The 23,254-nt window shown below is 40.3% G+C and overlaps 1 protein-coding gene across 1 annotated transcript in view; it reads right to left on the reverse strand.

The window, feature by feature from the left end:
• The window catches only part of MCTP1 (multiple C2 and transmembrane domain containing 1), a 796,241-nt gene that overhangs the window by 298,918 nt on the left and 474,069 nt on the right, over window positions 1–23,254 (reverse strand). The window lies entirely within an intron of this gene.

Genomic DNA, 23,254 nt, shown 5'->3' on the forward strand with positions numbered 1-23,254 from the left:
CCACCATTTTCTTTCTCCCTTCTGTAGAAATGTCCCATCCTTGTCTGCAAAATGGAGAAGTATAGGACATGTTCTATTGCTTTTTTTTGCAGAACTGCGGCATGGACATATAGACAGCACACGGTGGGGCATATTTATCAAGATTAGTGCTTTCTGTACCAGTCTTGATTGCGCCTAATTGATGACAAGGATTAGGCCTCATCATAAATTAGGCGAATCTTCTGGCAGCCTGCGCGCCTAAACAGAAATCTAGGGCTGCTTGTAGAATTCTAGATTCATTTGTGCCAGAAAACTGGCGTAAATGAAGATAAATTTGTTGCTATGGCTGGTCATGCCCTCTTTCTGTCCTTGGCAGGCTAAAAAGTAGCAAGGGCAGTGTAAAACTAATAAATTGCATGTAAAAAGTCATAAAAACATACGTAACACCACTTTTCTGGCGCAGGGAGATGATAGGTCGCCCCGATGTGCTGTCTGAATTTTTTGCGGCCCCATGGAAATTAATAGGTCTGCATCCAGTCCACAAAAAAAGCAGAACAATAATACGGTGGTGTGCATGAGGCCTAATAATTATGTCAAGTTATAGAATCTCCATACTTTTAATATACTAAAAATTAGTACATTTTGTATTTCTTGCCCGTTTCTTATACAGTAGCACCAACATATTCCACAGCAATGTTCAGAAATTGTCACCGTTCACGTTAGTCCCCCATGGGGCTCACAACCTAATCTTTAATGACTTATTGAACCACAAGAATATTTTTTTACAAAACCCTAATGCTATGCATTTCATTTGGCCAGATAATTAGGATGATAGGCGATGAGTTAGCGAAACCTTGTGTATGAGTAAATATTATACTTGCTAATTATTTCATGGAGGCTCTTGGAGAAAATAGTAAAATGTTAGGAAGTTCTGTGGCAACGCCAGCCTGTGAGATGACTAGACGGGTTTTCTGCGCTAGCTGCTTATTGTGTGGAATGATGCTGCTCTCTACAGCCTGCAATGAAGATCTGCAGCTGATCACAGCAAATACACATCCAGTTTCAAATTATGTAATTTATTATGGAAACACATAAAATAACATACAAAAATGCAATATATATAACGCACTATGGGGCATATGCATTACATGCAGCCTTGCAGATGTTCTGTAGGGTCAAATAATTTGGTAATCTTCATGTCCCTATTCATTTTAAGACTGTTTCAGACCAGTGGACGGTAGGATTGACTAAAACAGCAAAATGTGGAAAGTTTATGCTATATACTGTTTAATCAGCTCATTATGGGTGGCATGACAGGGTATATGTATACCATAGAGGCAGACCAAGCTACTGCTAAAGGGCTGCTTGAGAGCGAAGGTCCAGACAAAGCTGGTCTCATCCCCTTTGCTATTGGGAATTTCAGAACTATGAAAGGCTTCCTTCTCCATAGTCAAGGCAATGAGGTGCTAGCAAAGAACAGAGTGGAGAACTGTCACGTAAAAAAAGGAAAGCGAGTGCAGTGAAGGAGCAGGCCCTTCTGTCATGAGAGTATCTCACTGTGATCCCTGCAATGGAGCTTCCTTTTCTCTAAGTCCGTCCCTGGTTGCATGTATCTCTGTACAGAAGGATTGCTGCCTCCAGGTCTGAAGTGTTGCATTTGTGTTCTCCTTTTTCCAACTCAATTCATAAGCAAAATATGTTACAATTTGGTCATTAATGAGTAGGGTGACCACTTTCATAACCCCCAAAAAGGAAGACACCATACTTGGTGGATGACGCTACAACACAATGAATGGAAACCATAATGTATATAACAGCGTCAGAGGACATTACAGGGAGAAGGTATAAGAGGAGAGGACTACAACTCCCAGCATGTCCAGGTCGTTATTATGGGATACTCAAAAATCAGTAAGGCGAATCCAATACTAAACTGTAACTTTTAATCTAAAAAAATTAAAATGACTAAGAGGATAATGCTAAAATGTAAAGATGCATCAGTTAGCCTCTCTAATGTCAACAAACTCCTACGTTATGCAGGAGTAATATATATATCCATAAATACCCAATGTACACGGCGAGCCCCAATCAGTGGAAGAAAAAAGAGAGCCGAACTTCCTACCGCATCTGATGTATATGTGGGTATGTGGGGTGTCCTACTGACATCTGCCAGAACAGTGTGTGTGTGTGTGTGTGTATGTGGGGGAGGGGGGGGGGGGGGTATGGAGGGTGAAGACCAGGCAAAAATTTAAGGCGTTATGCGTTAGGAACTTTGGTTCTCTTTTTTCTTCTGCTGATTGGGTGCCGCAGTGTACGTACCTTGGGCGTTTCTGCATGTACAGTGTATTACTCCCGTGTAACGTAGGAGTTTGTTAACACTAGAGAGGCTAACTGATGCATCTTTACATTTTAGCATTATCCTCCTATTTGTTTTAATTAATTGAGATTAACATTTACATTTTAGTATAGCATTCACCTTACTGGTTTTTGAGTTTGTATTGCTGGTGAATATCAACCACAGGATCTTATTTTCGGTGGTGCTCTTTTCGTTATTATGGGATGTCAGAGGAAATTTCAGGCAGGAGTTATAACAAAAGAAGACTACAACTCCCAGCATGTCCAGGTCGTTATTATAGGATATCAGAGGATATTTCAGGGAGACGGTATATAATGAGAGGACAACAACTCCTAGCATGTCCAGGCGGTTATTATGAGATAAAAGAGGATATTTCAGGGAGGAAGTATTTGAGGAGAGGACTACAATGCCCAGCATGCCCAGGTCGTTATTATGTGATATCAGAGGATATTGCAGGGAGAAGGTATAACAAGAGGTGACTACAACTCCCAGGATGTCCAGGTTGTTATTATGGGATAAGAGGATATTTCAGGGAAAAAGTATAGAATCAGAGTACAACAATTCCTAGTATGTCTAGGCCGTTATTATGGGATAATAGAGGATATAGTATAAGAGGAGAGGAATGCAACTTCAAGCATGCACAGGTCATTATTATGGGATATTAGAGGACAATTCAAAGAGGCAGTATAAGAGGAGAGGACTATAACTTCAAAGATTTGTCAGGCTCACTACTTCTCCAGTGCTGAACTCCTCCCTGCCTGCACGGTTCACATGATGGTGATATCATCACAGGTCCTTACCACTTCTCTTCCCCCCTGCTGAACTCAGGCCCCTCTTGCGCTGATCACATGATGGTGACATCATCACAGGTCCTTCAGCTCTTGCACTGTAGCAGATTATAGTGCTCCCCTTCCTTGAGAATCCTGGGCATTTTTGGTATTTTATAAATTTCCAGCTAGACAAATTTTTAGATCCCAGAAAGAGGACATTTCAAGGAAAAAGAAAACGTATGGTCACCCAATTAATGAGCCATGTTTTGTCTGGTGTCAGCTACCTTATATATTGTATTGCCTCTGGTGCTAGGTGGCAGTGAAGCTTGGGAGTTACTGGTGGTCTTGGTGGTCCATTCTACTTACAGCAGCAAGCATCTCAGGCCTGAGGACCACAACAAGTTGTTCTTGAGTCACTGGCTGGGGGACATTTCTGTACAATATATATCTATTTAATATAGCCACTTTTCTTTCTTACAACGATCATAAAATACTCTGCTCTTCTATTCTGTATGCAGCATTCAGTAATTTATCATCTTCTACTGTATCTTACAGAGCATCTGCCGCCATAATCCACAGTGTACATGGCAAATAGTTACAGTATGAGATAGAGTTACATTCCCTAACACCAGTAACAGAGACCAGGCTGAGGCATCATCCCATTCATTTTAATGAAAAAGAGCGAGGTTGTCACCATTAATAAAGGAAATCGTATAATCAGTGTGTGATTTTGGCGGATTTAAAGCAGCTGCACAAAGGTACAGTAATCACATATGAGAGCTATAGTGCAGGCGTATTATCAATGGAGCAACAACTTCACTACCTCAATATAATATTCATATAATCTATAATTTTTTTGTGAAGATAATACATTCTGGGTTGACACATGTCACTAGAAAATAATCTAATGACACATGAAGTGTATCCAGGGCAAGAATATAAAAAAATGGCATAAAATGCCTGAAGTTTTTTTTTAAACCTCAACCAGGATGAAAGACTGAAGAGTATGGGGTGATCAATGGTCACATTTGACAATTCTGTTGTTAGGTAGTACATACTGGAAAACAGCAACATTTCCTGAAAAGAGTTTTTGGTGGGCTTGGGTGAGGGGATTTATTTATTTTTAAAGAGGTTAGGAAAGATTAAAAAGAAGCATTACTCACCTTACCGGTCCTAAGCCACTACGGTTTCAATGCTGCTCCAGTCCCCTCTGCCCTCCACTTCCTGGTCCTGGCTAAACACACAAAAAATGACTGGAAATGCCCGCTCAGCCAATCACATGGTCAAAGCTGTGACCCAGCTCAGACAGTGAACCGGAGTAATATTGGAACAGTAACGATGGTGGATCAGTGAGATAAGTAATGCTTCTTTTTTTATTTTTAACCCTTTGTGGTCCTTTTTAAATTTTCTTCCACTGGAAAAGTCCAGCATTTGACACAGCAATGAGACACTTCTATGATTACAGCAAAGGTTGATATTCTGGGTCTTTCTCCTTGGAAGTTTTGTATCCTCAGAAGAAAACTGTAGGTACTATTCTATGACTGTCTGATAATGCAGAACATCTGACTGAATTTATATGTCATGGCGGGGAGTGGGGGAAACCCCCCACCGTACAATATCAGTCGCTGCTATGCTGAATAGCAGGGAACAGGGAGCAGGTCACTTCCTAACGCGACCCTGAAGATCTCCCTAAACTCCTAATGCATGAGCCGCCTCAGAAGGTAAGGGGGCTCATGCCCACCAACCTAGAACCCTAAGTATCCCTGCTATGCCCTAATCCTGAAGACAGGGCAGAGACCACCCATCCATCCTACACCACGGATGCATGGTGTCTCCAGAAGCCTAGCAGCTGACCACCGAACAACAGGTAAGTAACAAAAGGCAACAGACAACCTAGGTTACCAGAACTTACCTGCCACCGACAAGATGGACCGGAAACGCACTGTCTAGATGTTTGCTTAAACCTCTCCGGGAAAGCAACCCCCTTTCGGAGGAAACACACCAAAACACAATAACCTCCAAACAAGGCCCACATTATAACAACATACACCAGGTGGGAGAGGGAAAACAGAAACACGCCGGAGGGGACACACAGACAGAGCAAGGGAAACAATATAACAAATAAGGGGTGGCTCACACAGACAATTACATACAGCCAGGGAGCAGAGCTCCTACACAGACTGACAAGCAAAATCAAACTGACCTCAGGTTCCACCACCCCAACATACAGGGAGTGCAGAATTATTAGGCAAGTTGTATTTTTGAGGATTCATTTTATTATTGAACAACAACCATGTTCTCAATCAACCCAAAAAACTCATTAATATCAAAGCTGAATAGTTTTGGAAGTAGTTTTTAGTTTGTTTTTAGTTTTAGCTATTTTAGGGGGATATCTGTGTGTGCAGGTGACTATTACTGTGCATAATTATTAGGCAACTTAACAAAAAACAAATATATACCCATTTCAATTATTTATTTTTACCAGTGAAACCAATATAACATCTCAACATTCACAAATATACATTTCTGACATTCAAAAACAAAACAAAAACAAATCAGTGACCAATATAGCCACCTTTCTTTGCAAGGACACTCAAAAGCCTGCCATCCATGGATTCTGTCAGTGTTTTGATCTGTTCACCATCAACATTGCGTGCAGCAGCAACCACAGCCTCCCAGACACTGTTCAGAGAGGTGTACTGTTTTCCCTCCTTGTAAATCTCACATTTGATGATGGACCACAGGTTCTCAATGGGGTTCAGATCAGGTGAACAAGGAGGCCATGTCATTAGATTTTCTTCTTTTATACCCTTTCTTGCCAGCCACGCTGTGGAGTACTTGGACGCGTGTGATGGAGCATTGTCCTGCATGAAAATCATGTTTTTCTTGAAGGATGCAGACTTCTTCCTGTACCACTGCTTGAAGAAGGTGTCTTCCAGAAACTGGCAGTAGGACTGGGAGTTGAGCTTGACTCCATCCTCAACCCGAAAAGGCCCCACAAGCTCATCTTTGATGATACCAGCCCAAACCAGTACTCCACCTCCACCTTGCTGGCGTCTGAGTCGGACTGGAGCTCTCTGCCCTTTACCAATCCAGCCACGGGCCCATCCATCTGGCCCATCAAGACTCACTCTCATTTCATCAGTCCATAAAACCTTAGAAAAATCAGTCTTGAGATATTTCTTGGCACAGTCTTGACGTTTCAGCTTGTGTGGCTTGTTCAGTGGTGGTCGTCTTTCAGCCTTTCTTACCTTGGCCATGTCTCTGAGTATTGCACACCTTGTGCTTTTGGGCACTCCAGTGATGTTGCAGCTCTGAAATATGGCCAAACTGGTGGCAAGTGGCATCTTGGCAGCTGCACGCTTGACTTTTCTCAGTTCTTGGGCAGTTATTTTGCGCCTTGGTTTTTCCACACGCTTCTTGCGACCCTGTTGACTATTTTGAATGAAACGCTTGATTGTTCGATGATCACGCTTCAGAAGCTTTGCAATTTTAAGAGTGCTGCATCCCTCTGCAAGATATCTCACTATTTTTGACTTTTCTGAGCCTGTCAAGTCCTTCTTTTGACCCATTTTGCCAAAGGAAAGGAAGTTGCCTAATAATTATGCACACCTAATATAGGGTGTTGATGTCATTAGACCACACCCCTTCTCATTACAGAGATGCACATCACCTAATATGCTTAATTGGTAGTAGGCTTTCGAGCCTATACAGCTTGGAGTAAGACAACATGCATAAAGAGGATGATGTGGTCAAAATACTCATTTGCCTAATAATTCTGTACACAGTGTATAAGGAGGCCTGAGGTCACACCCCCCACACCTAGCAAACACACCTAAACCCCGTGCACACCAGGATGGGAAGGGACACACAACTAAAAGGGGAAGTGTCAAAACATGCAAAAACAACATGTTGCCACCAGCAACAAGCATGCACGGCAAAAGTGTCATGGTCCACGATACCAGACCATGACACAGCCGTGACATTATAGCTGTTGTGTAGTGCCATCTTATAGGAATTCTTCCAGTTTTGGAATATTTTCAACCCTCTTGCTTTTTTGTCCATCACTCAATTACTAATATAGATTATATATTATCTTAAAGAGGTTGTCTGGCAGATGATTTTTTCGAGAGTCAAAATGGTGTCATACTCTTACAGGTCCCCTTGGACATCTAGGAAATGACTGTTCAACCAATCACTGGCAAGAGCAGTGACCTGCCTCAGTTGGTGATTAGATGAGTGTTAATTTCCTGTGTGTGCTGAGAGGGACCAGGAAGTAGAGTCCGGTGGGGACCCAGGAATTGTCAAAATGGGAGCAGAAGGTAATCTGTAAGGTTAGTATTATACAGTTATACAGTTCTGAGCCCTGTTCTAGAGCATCTATTATTACGACTCTATGTTGTGCCATTCATTTATTATTCCTATGAGGAGTTATAAACACATTTTTAACAGTTTGCAATGAAGACCCACATGGGTGTTATCAGTTGAGGGGGGTGTCCTCCAAGGCCTTCCACTGGCACAACTGATTGGATAATTTCAGAATGTGCAGGGAAACAACCCCAACTGGTAAAACCCATCTGGAACTTCATTGAAAACTGCTTAGAACTGATTCGCAGGGATAATAAAGGAATGGCACATAACAAAGTAAAAGAATAGATGCTGCAGAATTGTTATTACAATATAACAAGTAGTTGCTAAAAAAGATATGTCAGGTTACAGATCTTTAAAAAAAAATGGTGATTCCTTCCAGAAACAGCGCAACTCTTGACCAAGAATAACTTATCTAGTGGGCATAAATCTAAATGTATAGCACAATGGTGCATACCAATACAAAACACCTACATAAACAGCGCCAACTAACAAAAGTATATATAAAATGCATCGTAATAAAAGCACCAATAAATGCACTCTTGACCAAGGCCAAGTCTAGTATAACATTACTGGGTATGAGGATAAGCTGCAGTACCAGATACAACCTAAAGAGAAGAGTGGTGCTGTTCCTGAAAAAAAAAAAACAGCCATGTTTTCTAATGCCACAGTGGTTGTATTGGCATCAATTGTTATTTTAGGTAAGTCTTAGAGTCTTCAATATTCACAAGACACTTCTACCCTACTTGGAAGGGTTATGGAGAAGTACCTTTGAATAAACAGTCCAAGTCACCTGGGTTTTGGATATGAAAATTCCTCATTAACACATTATAGAGCGTGGTATATTACCTCCGAGATTTAACCATCCCAACCAGTGTAAATAAAACAAGAGTCAGTGAATAATATAATAGCCTGTACCTGCAGAAAGCTGCATTTCCCCTGCAGCTGGGAACTTTCCCATATTCATTTGCCTGATGAAATAGCAACACTTCTAAGGAGTTTTATTTGGGTGCCCTATACTTGTCTTATTTCTTACTGATTGGAATTACTGTCTTAGAGAATGAAAGTGCCAGTCTGCCAGTGTGAAAGACTGGCTCGCAATCATGAGAACATGTTATACAGGCGGAAAGCATACAGAATGTAAAACACTCCATGATAGAAGTCATATTTACTTCTTTATCACCTATAAGTTAGCTTCGGTTATAGATGTAGCAGTGATGGCTTTGCCATTTTACTGTGTGCAATAATAAAATTCATAAAATATGTTTCCATTGTACAGGTGTAGCAAATGATAACTTGGTACTTGAAGGGATTGTTTGGGAAAAGATATTGATGACCTATTCTCAGGCGTGCCAAGTGGTGTGCCAAGGTTGGCCAGGTGGTGGTTTCTGAGTTACTTTTGCAACAACAAGCTATGCAACATCAATGCCACATCCAATAAAAATAAATTAGAAGCCTGGTGGATCCCATATTAGTCAAGGGGATCCATTAGGATCTGTCAGAATCGGTTATAGAATAGATCAGAAAGAAACACACAAAAACATTTACGTCCATAAGGAGTTACACGGTTAACCGTACAAAGAGATATGCCTGAAATTATTAGCGTTTCTACAACTTTTTTCACCAAAATTCTGGCTTAAAATTTTGCCTCAAGGTAAGCCAATAAATAGTTGGCATAGAGTCAGTCTGAGCTCCTGTGATAAATTTAGGCAGATTTAGACGGGCTGTCTAAGTTTATACCATCTATAGGATTAGTAAATCTGCCCCATAATATACTGGTGGCTGTCAATAATGGATACTAGTAATTAGTGTTGAGCACGAATATTCGAATAGCAAATATTATTCGCGAATATCGCAACTTCGAAAATTCGCGAATATTTCGAATATAGTGCTATATATTCGTTATAGCGAATATTCGTCATTTTTTCCCATCTGAACAGTGAACACATGATTCCTCCCTACTTCTTGCTTGTGGGCCAATGAGTCATTGGCCCACAAGCAACTTAAGCAGGGGGGGAATCATGATGACTTTAGATGGAAAAAAATGACGAATATTCGAAAAAAATGAATATTCGTCTTTTTTTCATCCTGTACTGTTGTACTGGTATACTCCTCCCCGACAAGCGTCCCCATCACTATGGGAATGCCTGGTGGTTAGAATATACCATCGGATCTGAGTTTTCACGATCTGAGTGAGATTGTGCAAACTCAGATCCGATGGTATATTCTGACCCCCAGGCATTCCCATGGTGATGGGGACGCTTGTCGGGGAGAAGTATGCAAATATATTGAGGCAGTAAGGTACCCAGAGGGGCGTTATTTTCACTCAAAAGGTTCATAGGAACAACCTCGAGTGCCCAGGTCTGCCCCCCCTACAGAGCCCAAGCATGCCTCTCTCTCCTCTCATACACTATGCCCCCAGCCTTGCCATTGCTGTCACGGTTTACATCGCTGGTAGCTGATAACGCCGCCTACCCTTTCCCTTCAGCTTCACCAACAGGCACAGGACCTGTGCTCTTCCAGTTTAACTGAGGGCATCAGCCTCAACTGTTTCACCGGGCATGCACCGAGCCCAGTGACGTTTTTGGCGCATGCCCAGTGAAACAGTTGAGGCTGATTCCCGTTCCTGGGCACCTTTTGAATGAAAATAATGCCCCTCTGGGCACCTTACTGTCTCATTATATTCGCATACTCCTCCCCAACAAGCGTCCCCGTCACCATGGGAACGCCTTGGGGTTAGAATATACCATCGGATCTGAGTTTTCACGATCTCACTCAGATTGTGAAAACTCAAATCCGATGGTATATTCTAACAACCAGGAATTCCCATGGCGACGGGGACGCTTGTCGGGGAGGAGTATGCCGAAGTGAAACAACTGTACAGGTAGAAAAAAATTTCGAATATTCAAAAATATAATATATCTAATATAGTGCTATATATTTGTTTTTAGAATATTCGCGAATATAATGAATATTCGAAAAAAAAAATTGGAAATATCGCGAATACGAATATGGCCCCTGCCGCTCATCACTACTAGTAATAATGAATTGCTACATTCCGGCAGAAGAACAGCCTGCCAGAGTTCATCAGGGCTGGCCAGGCCCCTTTGACTATCATTTCTTGTCTAGCCAAATCCTGAATCCCCACCAAGTCCTATTATAGTCAATGGGCTCCAGTGGGAAAAGGCAGTGCCGGCTATGCCAGATATGATGAACTCTGGCAGGCTCTTCCGCTGCCGCAACAACCTACTGGATGATTTTAACTCTAGTGTGAAACTAACCTTACTTTATTAAGAGTGCATAATACTCCATCAGTGTGAACTGTTTCCTGTAGCTTGTACGTTTTTGGAAACTTTTTGTCTTTTATCTTTATGTATCGTGTAACAGAAGAACATATACAAATGCACTTAACTATGCAACTTTTAAGCAACATAATTTACTGTACTAATACACTCATTTATTTAAAAGGAAGGCATGAAGAACTTTGCTGTGAGAGTTAAGATAAAAAAGATGATGCAGAATTGACATACTTAGGAACGTGCATTAAAGGTAATGCCCAAGCTTTACTGTCCCAGTGCTTGGAAAGAAATTTGTTGTGTTGCTACAAAGTTTCCAAAATATCTTTTCCTTAGTCATAAATGTGGTGATCCCAGCACCAGGGTTCCTGTCCATCTGCCCAAAAGCCCTGTGTGGCTTTAATGGAGAACATCATTCCTTGGGGCATGCCTATTACGATTACTGACATCGCCCTTTGAAGACACACTATAACTCTTAAAAAACATCCTCATTTTATTGTCAGTTTAAATTTACTGTTGAAGCAACTTTTATCCTTTCCATATGAACAGTTTGTCAAAGTGATGCTCAGAGGTCTGAAGGCCACAACATGTCTCCAGGAAATATTGTGATTTACAGTGTTCAGAAGGATTTATTTTAATCCAGAAATTGGTGGGATTATTCACTGAGTAGAGTCCACATGTGCTTGTGCCAGACTGTGTGGAATAGAAAATATATGTAACACAGAAATTCTGTATTAATGTCTGCAGTGGAAAACAATAGCAGATTAGTCAGATATCTATACACACAAAGTTTTTCTGGCGTTTTTCTTTAACACTAAAGAAAAGGCCAGATAAAGAACCTATGTTTTTTTTATTTTTTTTATATATATTTTGCTATGGCTTTAATGGCTCTCCTTTTCTAAAAGGCTGTGTGAACTGTGTTTTGTCCTGCCATTCAAAGAAAAGGCCAGATAAAGAGCTTATGGTTTTTTTTTTAGTTTTTTTTTCTCTATATTTTGCCATGGCTTTAATGGCATTCTTTTTATAAAACACAAAACCTACAAAGATTGGAGCTCACAGGTACCAACACAAAGATATACTTTATCAGAAATTACAATGGTACGTTTATAAAAGACGTTGTTAAAAAAGGTAGCAGCAAAGAAAAACACCATCCTAGTGGGACACTGGCTACATATTGTATTATAACAAACAGCAATGTGTAAACATTATATCCGTATGGCTGAGTCTCATATATTACAGCAATATAGGCATAAGGGACAAAAAGTCTCCAAAAATATTCCCAGCAGTCCTAAAAAAGAATATCACGACTAGATATACTGCCCATAAAACAGGGGACAAAAGCATATAGACTGCTGACGGCACAGAGATAGTACCCAGGAACCAAATGGAAAGGAGAGACTCACCTACAAATCTCAGTGTACCCAAACTAGGATGGCGCTACCCCTGTGAACTGCATTTTCTGCCTTTATTTTCCATATGGTGAAAAAGCTACTGTAAAATGCCTGAAAAAAACCCCAAAAACTATGAGAGCTACAGCATTACAGTGCAATGCATTGTTGAAAAGGTGGAAGAAAGACAAAGAACACCTACTGAACAAAAAAAAAATCTTGTGTTCTCCTGCACTTCATATTTCTCATAGATCTTCAGTCTGGAGCTGGTTTTTTATTGCAAAAAAAATTCCAGTGCAAAAAAAGCCACTAAAAACGCACTAAACAACATTAAAAATAGTGCTGAAAAAAGCCAGGCAAAATCGGACAGCACCATTACAAATGCAAAAAATGTCTGTAAAATAAAAAAAATAAAAAAAGTATAAAGGAATAGCGTGCAGTTTCTTTTTATTTGCTGTGTGAACATGGTTCTGGGAAATAATATGGGAGGGGGATTTATAAATGGCTTTTAGCCGGTTAGTGTGCAAAAGTTGCAAATTTTAGCCTCCTTTGCGTAAAGATGTGTGAATTTTAGCGGTTTAATGTCAGTCTCATAGCAATGAATAGAAAAGTAGCTGACTTCGTGCCCTGTGACAGTTGGAGATCCGAGTGTTGGTCACATGACATAGGTGAGGATCAGGGCCCATTCACACGGCCATATGAACGGGTCCGCACCGGTTCCGTAATTTTGAATACAGCTGTGACAGGTAGCTATAGTGGAAGCAGGGGAAGTGGCTGTCACAGGGCCCAAACTCAGAAGGGGCCTATCTGGTTAAAGGACTGAAATATTTTATTGTTAGGGCCCCCTCAAGAATTATATGCAATGACATTATATACAGTGACAGTATATATATATATATATATATATATATATATACATACAGTTGCAAGAAAAAGGCCGCCGTCCTATTAGTACACATAAAAAAGGCCGCCGTCCTATTAGTACACATAAAACCTGACCTAATCACACAGGAGGACAAGTTACATCACGACACTGTACATGTCTCCTCATGAACTCCATTCCTACAGAGATTGAGCTGAAGATCTTATCAGCTGTATTCAGGATCATCATCCCTGACAAGTAGGAGAGGAGGATGAGGCAGCTCTTTACCTCAGTGTTGTGAAGTAACTTCTCCTCCTGTGTGATTAGGACAGGTTTTCTGTGTACTAACGTCTGTGTAATTTACGACCATATACTGTACCTGGTACAATACTATATCCTGTATACAGTACATTACAGCCGTATACTGTACCTGGTACAATACTATATCCTCTATACAGTATTTTACAACCATATACTGTACCTGATACAAAACTATATCCTGTATACAGTACATTACAGCCGTATACTGTACCTGGTACAATACTATATCCTGTAAACAGTATTTTACAACCATATACTGTACCTGATACAATACTATATCCTCTATACAGTACATTACAACCATATACTGTACCTGGTACAATACTATATCCTGTATACAGTGTATTACAACCATATACTGTACCTGGTACAATACTATATCCTGTATACAGTGCATTACAACCATATACTGTACCTGGTAAAAAATACTATATCCTGTAAACAGTATTTCACAACCATATACTGTACCTGGTACAATACTATATCCTCTATACAAATACATTACGGCCATATACTGTACCTGGTACAATACTATATCCTGTATACAGTACATCACAACCATATACTGTACCTGGTACAATACTATATCCTGTATACAGTGCATTACAACCATATACTGTACCCGGTACAATACTATATCCTCTATACAAATACATTACAAACATATACTGTACCTGGTACAATACTATATCCTGTATACAGTACATTACAACCATATACTGTACCCGGTACAATACTATATCCTCTATGCAAATACATTACAACCATATACTGTACCTGGTACAATACTATATCCTGTATACAGTGCATTACGGCCATATACTGTACCTGGTGCAATACTATATCCTGTATACAGTACATTACAACCATATACTGTACCTGGTACAATACTATATCCTCTATACAAATACATTACAACCATATACTGTACCTGGTACAATACTATATCCTCTATACAGTACATTACAACCATATACTGTACCTGGTACAATACTATATCCTCTATACAAATACATTACGACCATATACTATACATGGTACAATACTATATCCTGTATACAGTACATTACAACCATATACTATACCCGGTACAATACTATATCCTCTATACAGTACATTACAACCATATACTGTACCTGGTACAATACTATATCCTCTATACAGTACATTACAACCATATACTGTACCTGGTACAATACTATATCCTGTATACAGTACATTACAACCATATACTATACCTGGTACAATACTATATCCTGTATACAGTACATTACAACCATATACTATACCCAGTACAATACTATATCCTCTATACAAATACATTACGACCATATACTGTACCTGGTACAATACTATATCCTGTATACAGTACATTACAACCATATACTATACCCAGTACAATACTATATCCTCTATACAAATACATTACGACCATATACTGTACCTGGTACAATACTATATCCTCTATACAAATACATTACGACCATATACTATACATGGTACAATACTATATCCTGTATACAGTATATTACAACCATATACTATACCCGGTACAATACTATATCCTCTATACAGTACATTACAGCCATATACTGTACCTGGTACAATACTATATCCTGTATACAGTACATTACAACCATATACTGTACCTGGTAAAATACTCTATCCTGTATACAGTACATCACAACCATATACTATACCTGGTACAATACTATATCCTCTATACAGTACATTACAACCATATACTATACCTGGTACAATACTTTATCCTGTATACAGTACATTACAACCATACACTGTACCTGGTACAATACTATATCCTGTATACAGTATATCACAACCATATACTATACCCGGTACAATACTATATCCTCTATACAGTACATTACAGCCATATACTGTACCTGGTACAATACTTTATCCTGTATACAGTACATTACAACCATATACTGTACCTGGTACAATACTTTATCCTGTATACAGTACATTACAACCATATACTGTACCTGGTACAATACTATATCCTGTATACAGTACATTACAACCATATAGTATACCTGGTACATTACTATATCCTCTATACAAATACATTACGACCATATACTGTACCTGGTACAATACTATATCCTGTATACAGTACATTACGACCATATACTGTTCCTAGTACAATACTATATCCTGTATACAGTATATCACAACAATATACTATACCCGGTACAATACTATATCCTCTATACAAATACATTACGACCATATACTATACCTGGTACAATACTATATCCTGTATACAGTAGATTACAACCATATACTATACCCGGTACAATACTATATCCTGTATACAGTACATTACAACCATATACTATACCTGGTACAATACTATATCCTGTATACAGTACATTACAACCATATACTGTACCTGGTACAATACTATATCCTGTATACAGTACATTACAATCATATACTATACCTGGTACAATACTATATCCTCTCTACAAATACATTACGACTATATACTGTACCTGGTACAATACTATATCCTGTATACAGTACATTACAACCATATACTGTACCTGGTACAATACTATATCCTGTATACAGTACATTACGACCATATACTGTTCCTAGTACAATACTATATCCTGTATACAGTATATCACAACCATATACTATACCCGGTACAATACTATATCCTCTATACAAATACATTACGACCATATACTATACCTGGTACAATACTATATCCTGTATACAGTAGATTACAACCATATACTATACCCGGTACAATACTATATACTGTATACAGTACATTACAACCATATACTGTACCTGGTACAATACTATATCCTGTATACAGTAGATTACAACCATATACTATACCCGGTACAATACTATATACTGTATACAGTACATTACAACCATATACTGTACCCGGTACAATACTATAGCCTCTATACAAATACATTACGATCATATACTGTACCTGGTACAATACTATATCCTCTATACAAATACATTATGACCATATTCTTGGCACAGTACTGTATTTTCCTGTGATCACTCAGTCGGACACTTCCACCAGACTACTTTGGTTCCACATTAGATTTGCAGTACATTTACGTTGCTTTGGACATATTAGATTGTCATCACCTATATTATTCTAGATGGACAAAAATGTAGGTTCTGCATATTACTTCCCTGCAGCCAGGCAAATGTAATAAACACCATGTACTACAATCCTCAGCTCTTTCAAATATGCTTTACATGCATGTTTCATAGCATTAACATCCCCCACATGAAAGAGAAAATGAAATTACCTTGTAATGTAATAACCACAATAATAATAACAATAAAACTCTTGGTGGTTGATATCTCTTAGTATTTAGAAAGTCACAAAAGAAGAGCTAGGGAAATATGACTTACAAATGATCAATTATGAAAAATAATCTGTCTAGTGATGCTGTGCTAATATGGAAAGATGGATTACTTGCCATAAACCAATAACTCCGTTGTTTGCTTAGTCTATAGGTAATTTTGTTTCTACGAGGTAACTTGAAATGATTTCCAGACCGCATTATTTTAAAATAAATGCACTTGTCACTCAGGTGTGCACTACAAGAAACAACAATGTAATATTATATGCCAAGTGTCATGTCTCCATTCACAATGCACAATTTAACCATTTAAGTAGACAGCTACAGAATCAACCCTTGGAACGAGTGAATGCAGAATTTTCATAATGAAACCCCACGAAGACCAGTAGTATATGAGAGGAGAGCCTTCGTGATACTTTAGTTAGCTGCTGCCATATTAGTTGTTATTATTGCATCAATCATTTTTTTTGTTTGTGGAATTATACATTTTATGAAAAAATATGCTGAATTAGTCACTTTAGAAAACAATTCAAATACTTTATTTTTTGAGTTAAAGGATATCTTTCGGCGGATTTGTACTTATGGAACTGGCTGACCTGTTGCATGGTCACTTGGCAGCTAAAGGCATCTGTATTGGTTCAATATGTGACCGTATTGCGGAGAAAAATGATGTTTTTAGAAAATTCAAATGAGCCTCTAGGAGTAATGGGGGCGTTACTGTTACACCTAGAGGCTCTGCTCTCTCTGCAACTGCCGAACCCTCTTCCCTTTGATTAACAGGGCCAGACAGTGAAAACGTCATTGCCCCTGGCCCTGTCAATCAAAGTGTAGAGGGCACGGCAGCTGCAGAGAGAGCAGAGCCTCTAGGTGTAACGGCAATGCCTCCATTGCTCCTAAAGGCTCATTTGCATATATTAAAACATCATTTTCCTTAGCAAGATGGGCAAATATGCACATGAGACCAACACAGATGCCTTCAGCTGCCAAAAGCACATGCAACAGGTCAGCCAGTTTCACGGGTACAAATCTGCTGACAGATGCCCTTTAATAAAGCGGAGTCCCTTGCTTAGGATCCCCATCTGCTAAGAGTGCGGAAATAATTACCATAGGCTCTGGACTGTTCATACAACTTGGACTCCACTCCCCCCATGCCCACTTTCCCCCAACTTAAGCCCCTACAGTTGTGCAGTGTGGAGGAGTTTGAATGGCGTGCCTGGCACTTCTCAAGCATGCACCCTGCCCCATTCTTCTAGCAATTATTGGGGTCACAGGCACAACCACAGAGCTGTGTTAAAGATGGTATATAAGCTACTGGCATCATTTTCAGAATTGCACATGATGCCAGTAAAGTACGACTTGTGGCCGCTGCGGTCACTGATTGACTGCGGTGGTTGCATGCAGCTTGCAAATAGAGACCAGGAGGACCACCGGGGACTTAGCACTGGTGAGCAGGGTTTTTATTTGCTGCTGTACTCTCTATATAGAGATAATGTACTGCAGTCCTATGTAACACCACAGATAACACAGTGATGAGTCTCTGGGTGCAGATAATGCATTATAGGCATATTTTAATGGGTAACGTGTAATCCTTAATTTTCCTGTGGTAGCAGTGCAGGAACATTATATACACTCATTGACAAAATGCTAATCAGACCACAGCTGTAATCATTTACATATCTACCTGAGATATAACTGCATGCTGAGTTTTGCAGCAATCCAATATTTCTATCTGGCTGCATCAAGCAACAGATGATTACTGGGGGTCAATGCCTTCAACTTGTTCTTAAAAACATGAACTGACATAAAATGACAGAATTTTCTTTAAATTCTTTTTCCGAACAAATTCTTACGATTAGTTATGACTCTTTCTGCTCAGGGTACTTTCACACTAGCGGCAGGGGACTCCGGCAGGCTGTTCCGGCGGGTGAATAGCCTGTCGGATCCGTCCTACTGCTAGTTCACGTGTGCCCCCGGACTGCCGCTCAGTCCCCATTGACTATAATAGGGGTGGGGGCGGATTTCCGGCAGCAGCGTGGCAGCGTACGCCGAGAGTACTTTTAGTACGGCCCCCTGTCGGCGTGCGCTGCCGTGCTGCCGCCGGAACTCTGCCCCTACCCTCATTATAGTCAATGGGGACTGAGTGGCAGTCCGGGGGCACACGTGAACTAGCGGTAGGACGGATCTGACAGGCTGTTCACCCGCCGGAACAGCCTGCCAGAGTCCCCTGACGCTAGTGTGAAACTAGCCTAAAACTTATAGACACCCAATACAGCAGCCGTTTCAGGTCCCATACAGACAGTCGTTCAGTTTCCGTAGAGTCCAGAATGAGAAATCTTTACAGTCCAGTATGAGAACTCTAATGATGCAACCATGTGGAAGTAGGGATACATTTTTGCATAACCAGCTCTAATGGCATCCATATGACCCAGCTTTTCCAGAAACAAATATACCTAGAAACCAGTACACTTGACTTCTGCTGTAGTACCTTCCAGTACACTTGACATTACTGGAAGGTATCGAAACCAATGACAAGGTTAGAGGTAGGTGGAGTGTCCTTAAAAATTATTTTAGGGATTTAGGTCACAAGCTTAGGGCAAGGACCTCAAAGGTAGTGTTTTTCGAAATACTGCCTGTACCACGAGCCACACAAGAAAGGCAGCGCGAGATTAGGGAGGTTAACAAGTGGCTCAAGAGCTGGTGTAGGAAGGAGGGGTTTGGGTTCCTGGAGAACTGGGCCGACTTCTCTGTCAGCTACAAGCTCTATCGTAGGGACGGGCTGCACCTCAATGGGGAAGGGGCAGCTGTGCTGGGGAGAAAGATGGCTAGAAGGTTGGAGGAGTGTTTAAACTAGGGACTGGGGGGAGGGTAATTACGTTATAGGATAGGAAGATAGTGCAGATAGAGACCGGGGGCAAGGTAGTGGGACTGGGGGAGGAATGGAAGGAGGGACTAGAACAGTTCAGAAGGAAAAGTGTAGAGTAAAAAATATACATAAACCTCTTAAATGTATGTATACTAATGCCAGAAGACTGACTAATAAGACTGGTGAACTGGAATTAGTGATGTGTGAGGAGGACTATGACATAGTGGGAATAACTGAGACATGGCTGGATGATAGTTATGACTAGGCAGTTAATGTACAGGGTTACAGTCTGTTTAGAAAGGATTGCAAAAAAAAAAAGGGGGGAGGGGCCTGCCTTTATGTAAAGTCCTGTCTAAAGCCCACACTCCGGGAATATATAAGTGAGGGACATGAACATGTGGAGTCACTGTGGGTAGAGATACATGGAGCTAAAAACAATAATAAAAAACTAATAGGAGTTTATTATAAACCACCTAATATACCAGAGTCCACAGAAAATCTACTACTAAACGAGATAGATGAGGCGGAAGATCATAATGGGGTTGTTATTATGGGGGACTTCAACTACTCAGATATAGACTGGGAAACTGAAACTTGTATATCTCATGAAGGAAACAGGTTCTTGGCAGTAACCAAAGACAATTACCTTTCCCAACTGGTTCAGGACCCGACTGGGACAGCCATACTGGACTTAGTATTAACCAATAGACCTGACAGAACAACAGATGTGCAGGTTGGGGGAAACCTGGGAAATAGTGACCATAAAGTAAAAACCTTCCAATTGTCGTTCAAAAGAGTGTTTCTTCAGGGAAGAACAAAAATACCAAACTTTAAAAAAGCAAAATTTAGCCAACTAAAAGAGGCCGTAGGCCTAACTAACTGGGACAAAGTCCTCAAAAATAAAAAAAATACAGCCACAAAATGGGATATTTTTAAAAGCATCCTAAAATCTAATTGTGAGAGGTACATACCTTTATGGGAATAAAATGTTAAGGAACAAGAAAAAAACAATGTGGATAAATAGAACTGTAAAGAAAGCAATAAATGACAAAAAGAAAGCATTTAAATCACTAAAATAGGAGGGTAGTGAGGTAAAAAATGGAATATGTAAAAAACGAATAAAATCAGCCTAACTAGAGACCGAGAGATTAATTGCCAAAGAGAGCAAAACTAACCCTAAAATGTTCTTCAAGTATATAAATGGTAAAAAGTATAAATCTGAAGGTGTCAGCCCTCAACAGAGCGCGATGAGGAGAAAGCAAAGCTATTAAATATTTTTTTCTCCACTGTCAGATGAAATGCAGACTGTAAAAGTAAATTCGCCATTAAAAGTGCCCTGTCTGACCAACAAAGAAGTACAGCGGCGTCTAAAAAAGATTAAATCGCCAGGACCACATGGCATAAACCCCTGTATCCTAAGAGAATTAAGTAATGTCCTAGCCAGACCCTTATTTCTGATAGTTAAGGGAGTGTTCCACAGGATTGCGCATAGCAAATATTCAAAAAGGGTCCAAAAACCGAGCCCGGAAACTATAGGCCGGTAAGTTTAACATCTATCGTGGGTAACCTGTTTGAAAGTTTTCTAAGAGATGCTATCTTGGAGCACCTCAATGAAAATAAGCAAATAACGCCATATCAGCATGGCTTCATGGGGGATCCGTCATGTCAAACTAATCAGTTTCTATGAGAGGTAAGTTCTAGACTTGACAGTGGCGAATCAATGAATGTCGCATATCTGGACTTCTCCAAAGCATTTGACACTGTACCACATAAAAGGTTAGTATATAAAATGAGAATGCTTGGACTGGGAGAAAATGTCTGTATGGAAGTAAGTAACTGGCTCAGTGATAGAAAACAGAGTGTGGTTATTAATGGTACACACTCAGATTGGGTCACTGGCATAGATGCCCGTGATGATAACATAGTCCTGCCACTTTACAAATCACTAGTCAGACCACACATGGAGTACTGTGTACAGTTCTGGGCTCCTGTGAACAAGGCAGACATAGCAGAGCTGGAGAGGGTTCAGAGGAGGGCAACTAAAGTAATAACTGGAATGGGGGGACTACAGTACCCTGAAAGACTATCAAAATTAGGGTTATTCACTTTAGACAAAAGACGACTGAGGGGAGATCTAATAACTAACTGTGTATAAACATATCAGGGGTCAGTACAGAGATCTCTCCCATCATCTATTTATCCCCATTACTGTGACTGTGACAAGGGGACATCATCTGCATCTGGAGGAGAGAAGGTTTGTACACAAGAAAAAAATGAGGATTCTTTATGGTAAGAGCAGTAAGACTATGGAACTCTCTGTCTGAGGAGGTGGTGATGGTGAGTTCACTAAAAGAGTTCAAGAGGGGCCTGGACATATTTCTGGAGTGTATTAATATTACAGGCTATAGCTACTAGAGAGGGGTCATTGATCCAGAGAGTTATTCTGATTGCCTGATTGGAGTCGGAAGGAATTCTTTTCCCCTTAAGTGGGAAAAATGTTCTTCTATCTCACAGTTATTTTTTTGCCTTCCCCAGGATCAACTTGTAGGATAACAGGCTGAACTGGATGGACAGATGTATTTTTTTGGCCTTATAAACTATGTTACTATGTATTCTAAGAAATTACTTGCTAACTCATATAGCCGTAAATAATCTTTTAATGGATAATCAGCATGGATTCATGGAAAAACACGTTGCATCAAACTAGCATACTCAGTTTTTCATAAAAAGGTAACTGCAGACCTGGATGTTCTTAAAGGGGTTGTCCGGGTTCAGAGCTGAACCCGGACATACTCATAATTTCACCCCGGCAGCCCCCCTGACTTGAGCTTTGAATTAGTTCATGCTCCAATGCTCTCCTTTGCCCTGCGCTAGATCGCGCAGGGCAAGGGCTCTTTTGTTTACAATCACACACTGCCGGGCAGAAGCTTCCGCCCGGCATTGTATTCGGTGACGTCACCAGCTCTGATGGGCGGGCTTTAGCGCTGCCCTAAACATTTTACTGGCTAGGGCATCGCTAAAGCCTGCCCAACAGTGCCGGTGACGTCACCGAATACAATGCCGGGCGGAAGCTTCTGCCCGGCAGTGTGTGATTGTAAACAAAAGAGCCCTTGCCCTGCGCGATCTAGCGCAGGGCAAAGGAGAGCATTGGAGCATGAACTGATTCAAAGCTCACTAGGCTTTCTGGCAGCCCCATAGAGAGCCCGGTACATAACCGGATCTCTAAAAAATGCATGAACTGCTCTGATGCTCAAGTCAGGGGGGATGACAGGGTGAAAATGGAGGTATGTGCGGGTTCAGCTCTGAACCCGGACATCCCTTTAATACTATTCATGTAATATATCTAGATTTTGGGGAAAAAAATGTATGGCTAGTGCCAAAGTTGCAGGTATATGGACTAGTAGAAAATGTATGTATATGGTTAAAGGCATGTCAAACAATACAAGTAGTTGAATATGTTATACACATAGTTTAGTACTAAACTCAGTCTATCTGCATACACAGCATTTTTGTTTTTGGGGTTTATAGTGTTTTTTCAAACAACAGTAAGCTCTGGTTATCACATTTTTTTTGCTGCTGTTTTTCCCTGAGGTGTTTCAATTGGACTAAAAAATAGCAACAGGCCATAGCATTTTTTGCAAGACTTTAAAAACACTTAAAAACCAGTGTGGGACACATCAGAA

Source organism: Bufo bufo, chromosome 2, assembly GCF_905171765.1.
Source record: "Bufo bufo chromosome 2, aBufBuf1.1, whole genome shotgun sequence".
NCBI classification, from domain to species: Eukaryota; Metazoa; Chordata; class Amphibia; order Anura; family Bufonidae; genus Bufo; species Bufo bufo.